Source organism: Hyla sarda, chromosome 13 (assembly GCF_029499605.1).
Source record: "Hyla sarda isolate aHylSar1 chromosome 13, aHylSar1.hap1, whole genome shotgun sequence".
Lineage (NCBI taxonomy): Eukaryota > Metazoa > Chordata > Amphibia > Anura > Hylidae > Hyla > Hyla sarda.
In genome coordinates, this window is record NC_079201.1 from 21586905 (window position 1) to 21596134 (window position 9230).

The window sequence follows — 9230 nt, forward strand, 5'->3', positions numbered from 1 at the left end:
ACCAAACATAGAAATGTGCCCCAATTATTGATGGGTTTTGCCTATGGCTGGGTACATGCAATGTCTCTAAGGCACAGCTTTCCATACTTTTCATGTTGGTGACACCATTTTAGAAATTTTTGGTGACACTCCTTGCTGTACCACCAATTGCACAAATCACGTTGCGTCCTACAACACATGCAGTGATACCAGTATCCAATATCAGCATTTCAAATGTCATTGCTACCCCTCAGTGCCATTTTATCACCCCCTGTGCAATTTCATCCCTCTGAGCCACTTCATTCCCACCTTTGTGCCACTTCATTCCCCCCCTTGATCCCCCCTGTGCTATTTCATAACCCCATTTTATCACCCCCTGTGCCATTTCGCCCTCTCTTCATTAGTGTTGCTCACGAATATTCGCAATGCGAATTTTATCCGCGAATATCACATATTCGCGAATTTGTGAATATTCGCGAATATAGCACTATATATTCGCAATTACGAATATTCGTTTTTTTTTTGGTTTTTTTTCCCCCCAGTACACATCACAGTGATCACCCCTCTCTGCTTCCAGCTTGTGTGGTGTAAAGAAGGCTCTAATACTACTGTGCGAGACTGGCGTGCGAATTTTCGCATATGCTAATTTTTGTATATGCTAATTTGCGCATATGCTAATTTACGCACATGCGAAATAGTGCATATGCGGATTTTTGCATATGCGCATTTTCGCATATGGGAAAATAAAACGCGAATATTACGAATATGCAAATTTATCGAATATATGACGAATATTCGTCCATATATTCGCGAAATATCGCAAATTCGAATATGGCCTATGCTGCTCAACACTACTCTTCATCACCCCCTGTGCCACTTTACTCCCCAACCCCAGTGCCACATCATAATCCCTGCACCCCCTTCATCCCCCCTGTGCCATTTTAGTCCCCAACCCCAGTGCCACATCATAATCCCTGTACCCCCTTCATCCCCCTGTGCCATTTTATTCCCCAACCCCAGTGCCACATCATAATCCCTGTACCCCCTTCACCCCCCCCCCCCCCCGTGCCATTGCATTCTCACCTGGCCTGTGTCTCTTGGTGAGCTCCGGCAGACCCAGGAGGCTTGGTGTCTCAGTGGGTCTGACGAGTGATGCCCTCCAGCGTGGCTCGTTGGCATGCTGTCGGGGGTGTTACTTGTCAGTCCCAGCAGCCACGACAGCTTTTTAAGATCAGCAACATGTGCCATGCCCACATAATGCCTAATGAAGCAGCAGTTCATGCTGTGAAACGTACGTTGCATGCTGGTCCAATAAATGCCATTTGCTTTTACCTGGTTGTCGGTCCATTCCAGTGTCGGATACCCTGCACTTATGTTCTGAAGTGCCCTTTCAAGTTACTATTCACCTGGGCAAGGAGGGCTGCAGAAGGACCTGATCATATATGCTGTTTCCATTGTTATGTATGGTGTGCACAACCACGGGGGGTAATAGCTATTCATACCTGACTATTCCCCTTGTCCTGTTGGTTTTACGCTATGGAGCGCTGTGGAGCGCTGAGGAACTTGGCGGTCCCGCTACACACCTGGGGACTGCCGCAGACACACTAATGTATCACAGGACCCTGTTTGGAAAGCACTGCCCGAGGGTGTACTCGCACCATGTATTGCAATTCATTCCCCCTTAAAATAAATGGCGGTGAGCTGCAACACAACAAATATACAACTTGTGGATAGGTGTAGCACAGAAGAAGAAAGCAGCTAGCCTGTACAATCCTTTTAAATACCCTCATAGCACCGTCCAAACAATATATTTGCATAGCAAAACCAAATATGATCAGAACCCTTGATCTGGATCAGTAGATATTTGTGCAATTACTTAACATGGTTCCTTACTGATATCCCCATTTAGCTTGTCACGTCTTGTAAAAAATAAAAAACTCCTAGCACTCTCTCTGTGCAGGAGATAAAAAACCATCTCATGCAAATTATCACAAGTGTGGTAGCCCAGTACAGGAGGTGTTACCCCGTGCTCCTGCTGTCCTGTCAGGCGGCCTCCTTCAGTGTCCTCAAGGTCCCCGGCACTTGTTTCCCCATTGTAAATATGTTTAACCATGTAAAGTGTTATAAAATGTAATGTTGCTTTAAGAGTTATATCATGTGATATGTCATGTGATTGTTACCCAGGAGGTATCACTGACCAGGTGATCCCAAGAATGACCTATGGGCTCCCTGCTAATCTCCCCCATATAACCCCTGGGTGGATCTTCTCTCTCTCCTCTGCTGAGGTCCAGTGCAGTCTTGTCTTGTGTGTGTGTCCAGAGTGTTGGAGACCTCAAAGTCCAGTCCTGTAGCCACCATCAAGTCAAGTAAGATAAAGTCACAGCTTTATGAGTCAAGTCAGTCCCTGTCATCTGTCAAGTCAGTGTGGTCTGCATTCAATTGTCCAGTACTACTACAAGTCCCAGCAAGCCCTTAAGGTCTCTGCGTCACTGGTCACCTCCTTGGGCCCTGGCTGAACTGTATAGACTTTACCATCTGTCTACTCTCAGTAAAGCTACCGTTATCCGTAACTTGGCGTCGGAGTCTTTATTGCCCCAGGATCTAGCGATCTAGCCCAGGATCTAGCGGTATACCTTCAGGTGGTTTTAGGCTAAACTATGCCCTGGCGTCACGAATACAAGGGGTTAATGCCATCTGCCCCTAGGGTAACATCTGCCCTCATCACACCCCGCTATCACACAAGTGTCTGCCGGCCGCACTTGCCTGCATGCAGGCCCGAGACGCCTTAACTGCATCAATAACAATAAAAAGAGCACAGGTTTATTGGCAGGGCCATTCCCAGGCCCCGAAGGAATATAACCCAAGCAAGTGCATCCTTAAAAGATTGAGCACTGCTGTCAAGTGAAGATGCAGAGAGCAGTATCTAGATGCTGGGGTATGCAGAAGGAATAAGGTTGTCATTTGTAAAATCTTCACCTCTGTAAGTCCAAGGGGGGTACTAACTTTTTCTTTTTTCTTTTTCAGACAGACGAAATATCTGCTCGGGAAAACGATTCTTATAAAGTAGTCTTCATTGGAAACAATGTAGTTGGAGGCATTCATTTAAGTCGGAAGGAGCGGCAGACTGACAGAGTCTTGGCAGGAATGGTTAATTGATTAATACAGTCTTTGGCTCAGAGTCGTAAATGACATACAAGGAAGACATTAGTATGGAGCAGCCTCCTGATGGTATTGGAAGCTGGGCTTTGATTCACAAGGATAGTCATCATTGCCTTGCAGAGACGTAACTTGATGCTTTTAGGTCTCAATGCAAAATCTATGCCACAAGCCTCCACCTACCAAGTGCTATTTATAATACTGATGTCTTCTTATGACACACCAGGGCCTGGGTGCAACTTATACCAGGGGAGTATCAAGAAACCATGGCAGAATGCAGCCCAGTTCCATTTGGGTCACCATAATGCACAGGGATTATGCACACAGTGATGTCACAGTACAGGGATAATACACAGTGATGTCACAGTACAGGGATAATACATACAGTGATGTCACAGTACAGGGATAATACATACAGTGATGTCACAGTACAGGGATAATACACACAGTGATGTCACAGTACAGGGGTACTACACAGTGATGTCACAGTACAGGGGTACTACACAGTGATGTCACAGTACAGGGATAATAAACACAGTGATGTCACAGTACAGGGATAATAAACACAGTGATGTCACAGTACAGGGATAATACACACAGTGATGCCACAGTACAGGGATAATACACAGTGATGTCACAGTACAGGGATAATACACAGTGATGTCACAGTACAGGGATAATAAACACAGTGATGTCACAGTACAGGGATAATACGCATCGATGTCACTGTACAGGGATAATACACACAGTGATGTTACAGTAAAAGGATAATACACACAGTGATGTCACAGTACAGGGATAAATACATTGATGTCACAGTACAGGGATAATACACAGTGATGTCACAGTACAGGAATAATACACACAGTAATGTCACAATACAGGGATAATACACAGTGATGTCACAGTACAGAGATAATACACACAGTGATGTCACAGTACAGGGATAATACACAGTGATGTCACAGTACAGGGATAATACACAGTGATGTCACAGTACAGGGATAATATACAGTGATGTCAAAGTACAGGGATAATAAACACAGTGATGTCACAGTAAAGGGATAATACACACATTGATGTTACAGTACAGGGATAATACACAGTGATGTCACAGTACAGGGATAATACACAGTGATGTCACAGTACAGGGATAATACACAGTGATGTCACAGTACAGGGATAATACACAGTGATGTCACAGTACAGGGATAATACACAGTGATGTCACAGTACAGGGATAATATACAGTGAGGTCACAGTACAGGGATAATATACAGTGAGGTCACAGTACAGGGATAATAAACACAGTGATGTCACAGTAAAGGGATAATACACACATTGATGTTACAGTATTGTGATAAGGCACAAAGTAAGGTCACAGTACAGGGATAATACACAGTGATGTCACAGTACAGATTTAATGCACACAGCAATGTCACAGTACAGGCAGGTATAATGCACTCAGCGATCTCACAATAAAATAATAAAGGATGTCACAGTACAGGGTTAATGCACATAGGGATGTCACAATATTAAGCTAATGCACAGAGCAAGATCACAGTACAGGTATAATACACACAGTCATGTCACAGTACAGTAATAATGCGCGTAGTAATGTCACAATATTAAGCTAAAGCACAGAGTGTAACAGCCGCGCTCTGGCCAGACACGCTGGCCGTTAGTGCTCTATTATATCCCCGCTGCCGGCGGGGCTGGGATTCGCATCGTGGGACGCGCCCGCATGCGAATCCCAGCCCGTCACTCAGCTCCCTGTCCTCGCAGCTCCGGTGCGTGTGCCCCCACCTCCTGGGGCACGCGCGCTGGAGCTCTCATTCTTAAAGGGCCAGTGCTCATTTAGTCAAGTGTCTACACCTGCACCCTGATCCTTAAATATCAGCTCTTCCCTTGGTTCCCTGACGGATCTTTGGTTGTCTTTTGCCATGGTGAAAATTCTGTGTCTCTGTTACTGTGTACCTGTTCCTTGCTACCTTCCTACCCTGCACCTGTGTTCCTGCCCTAACCTACCATCTTGCCACGTCCTGACAGTCTCCTTCTGTGCCACGCCACCTCCCAGCTAACTGTGTGGACGAGTCATGCCAGGGGTAGAAACCTGCGTGTCGCCTGCCTCAGCAAGACCATCCCGCTCTGGTGAAAACCATCAGCACCTTAGACTCCGCTCCCTGGCACGGCTCACGTCATCATCCACACAGGCCCAGAGGATCCACCACCTGCCGTGACCATAACACAGAGCAATGTCACAGTACAGGTATAATACACACAGTGATGTCACAAAATAGGGCTTTCAAGCCACAGGATATCGCAGTAAATGGATAATGCACCCAGTGATGTCACAATAGAATCCTAAGGTTGGCACAAGGTTTAGCACTATAATGGAGCACAGCCACAGCAGACCCATCATTTTTGGGTTCTGGGGTCTAAAACAATGTATGAATTTATTTATGCGCAGACTGTGGAGAGGGCACCCAAAAGTTTGCTATGGGGCCTTGCAATTTCTAGCCATGTCCCTGGATAATCGGTCTTCTCAAATAGGTGGCCTTCTTTTGGGAAGGTTTCACTGTGTAGTTCTGCATCCTTAGGTTGTCATTATGCCATGTTGTCAGGAATATTGAGTCCCAGCATTCATAGTATAAGACTTGTTTACTGAGGTCAGATGAATAGGCAACAGGTCTCTAATTTATTCGAGCTTTTTCATTATCAGTAACTATTGGGAAATATCTAACAAAAACACAAAACAACAACTTTTCGCTTCCACAGGATGGCTGTGAAATAGTATAGCTGTCATTTTCTCTGTATTCTATTTTATATCATGTTTTTATTTTTTTTGTTGTTCTGTACCAAAGCGGGTAATGTGCATTTCCATCCTGTGTGCCGTCTCATAAACACATTCATAATCCATTGCAATGTAGGTTTCAACTCAGCTGTTTGTCTGCCCCCTGCTGGCATCACGCCCTCTGCCAAAGCTGAGTGCATTCGACAGATCCACTTCAGGTGCCAACAATGGACTCTATTGGCAACTGAACAATCAGGTTGGAAAAATAACAAAATAGAGTGGAGAAAAAAGAAAATACATTTGCTGTACCAGGGTTGTAAAATAGAAGTTGGCAATTCATATCCATAGGAAACTAGTTCCCATCTCAAACAGGAAAATTTATTATTATTTTTTATGATAAGGCCAAAACTCTAGATGCTGTACAATCTGATATTATTTTAACCATGCTTGCAGTTTACCAGGGCAAGAAGCAAGGAAGGAGTTTTATTGTAATTTTAGACCACATAATACCGCCATATGGTTCCAAGATAATACTGCCATATACAACCCTTGTAATACCAACATATTGGGGCAGATTTACTACACCAAAATGACATCATCAAAAGCAATAGAAATGTGGCACTTTTATTAAGAAAAAATATCCCCCCCAAAAAACTGTGCCTTGTCCGGTAAGGGGCAGGCCTTATCAGAAAAGGGGTGTGTAGCATGGAGAAAAAGGGACATGACCTAGGAGAGCAAGGGACATGGGGCAAGGGACATGACCTAGAAGAGCAAACCTATACTGGACAGTCTACCATTTATGCAGTGTCTCACTGTGTATAATCCTTGATACTGCTTGGCTATCGGACATGTTACCCCAAAATGGCACTTAAAGCGTACCTGTCATTTTAGGTGACTTTTCAGGATAAGCTGTCCTTTGTGTGTACATGAGGAGCAGCACTATATCTGGCCATTATATAGCTTGTTCGGTACATGGGATTTTTTTCTGCTCTGCAGGCTTAATCTATTATTTTCAGTTCTCCCAGAGTTGAATTTGTATTGCAGAAACAGGACAAAACTGAGCTGATTTTAGAGTGAAATAAAGTCTCACAGGAGAGGGGAAGAGGAAAAAAGTTTAATAACAGGAGAAAGAAGCATTTTGCCTAATAAGATATATAACAGTTTCTTACATTCTCTTGTACTATTGACCTTGCCTATTTAACCATTCTTTCCACCAGTTTCTATGTGATACCTATATTTAATGTAAAATGTACCTAATGTGTTTTTCTGACACCTAATGTTTGTTTGGGTTTTTTTTTTGGGCACAAGCAGGTGACTCCCATTAGACACCAATATATGTCAGAAGGTTCTAGAAAAGAAAAGAGCACCTCTCTACTAGCCAGTCCTTTCTCTAGCTGAGGAAAGACGATCCTGCCAACATAAAGAGGAGTTAAGGTAGGTAGCAGTATGTGTACAATAAAGAAGTAAATAAATTTTTTTGCAGCTGTCTTGAGACCCTTGGTCGGATGGACATACACCCCAGTGAAGATACTCAATACCCAGGATTGACCAGTCCTATCCAGTGGGATCCTACCTTTATCTAGTCTTCAGATGGTCTAAACGATCATTCAAGTTAGTCAGCAAGGATAAAAGTGTGTACAAGTGCCTCGCTGCATTCAAGAACTGGACATGGCTTCAGGCCAGGCCTGGTTTCCTAAAGGAGCTGAAATGGCTACAATGTCTGTCTATACCCCCAATTGGGAACGCTAGAGGATTTGTGGAGCTACAAAAAGCCAACTGGAGAGCAGCCAGTGGCCCTTATAGGAAATTATCTTTGGGACTGTAAGTAACAAAGGGGTACTCTGTCCCTAGACATCTTATCCCCATCCAAATGCTGGGTGCAGGTGGGGGTCTGCACCCAGCGTTTGTTTAGAGCGTCGGCTGCAGCGTCGGAGGCTTGTGATGTCACGGCCACACCCCTCAATGCAAGTCTATGGGAGGGAGCGTGACGGCCGTCACGCCCCCCCCCATAGACTTGCATTAGGGGGCATGGCATTACATCAAGAGGGGCGGGGCTAGGACATTACGAGCAGGGAGTGGCCGTGATGTCACAAGCCTCCGCATCGCCAGTCATCTGGCACGGAAGCCTCGCATTCAGACATCTTATATCCTTTATAAGATGTCTAGGGGCAGAGTACCCCTTTAAGTTGGTTTTCATTGTGTCTACTGCCATGTCCATAAGTCCTAAGGGCAACAAAATGTTCCCGAATGACGCTATATTTACATAATTGCAGTATTATGCTAAAGCGGCCTAGCACATGAAACTTGTGACCACCATAAGTCTCAATAGTAAAAGAATATTATGCGCACATTGCATAGCGACATTATAAGGTTATGTGTGAAGCTGCTATTTGGTCATTGTTTGGTGGTATTATTAAGGTGACACTGCATAGCATTGTAATTTAGGAAACTGTATGAACCTTTACCAACATATTGCAATGTTATTTAGGTGCCTTACTATACGGCAGTTATTACGTATCCTAATAGGGTTATTTGTGCTATATGTATCAGGACATCATATAGTTTTCATTATGATACTGCAATTTTTCTACATTATTGACATCATATAGACCATTTACATGATACTTTTAGCTGGTACAGTAATATTTTATGCTAAGAAATCCAGTTTTTGTGCATCTGACGTGTAATAGCATGTTTTATCTTTATTACTAGAACATGATATTTTTTCATACTAGCCATGTGCTATTAGCCAGAGGCTGGTGAAGAATACATCTCTGCCATCGTACAGTCCAAGGCACAGGGGGGAATGGATTTGGGACCTCGCTCCACTGATTTGTGGCAGTGTCAAAGATTGATTTCTATTGGCTGTACTGCCGTGCTATTGACACAGCCACTATGTCATTTTACAGACGGATGAGCAGGATTGTCCATAGATCCCATCCGTCTGTATGTCAATTTGTCACAGAACATAGGAGCAGAGATTAGTAATCCTCTCCCGTTGCTGCTCCATCACTACAGATAATAAAAGGGTTACTCCGCTTATATATTACTCTTCTTTGTTCAATCTGTTCCAATGCAAAGGCTCAATCTAATCTTTTCTAATTAAGAACAGAGGAAGAATCTTATTCAATGTGAAAAGGTTTCCAGGTTCATTACCAGGGCTGATAGCCTCACGACTAGCAGAAGGCAACTCCGATGCCTCAGGTTTTACTATCATTGAGCCTGGCTCGAGAGAAGAATACTGTACATCCAATATTAGCACAGGGCCCAATGACAATGATGGAAGACCCTCAGTACATAT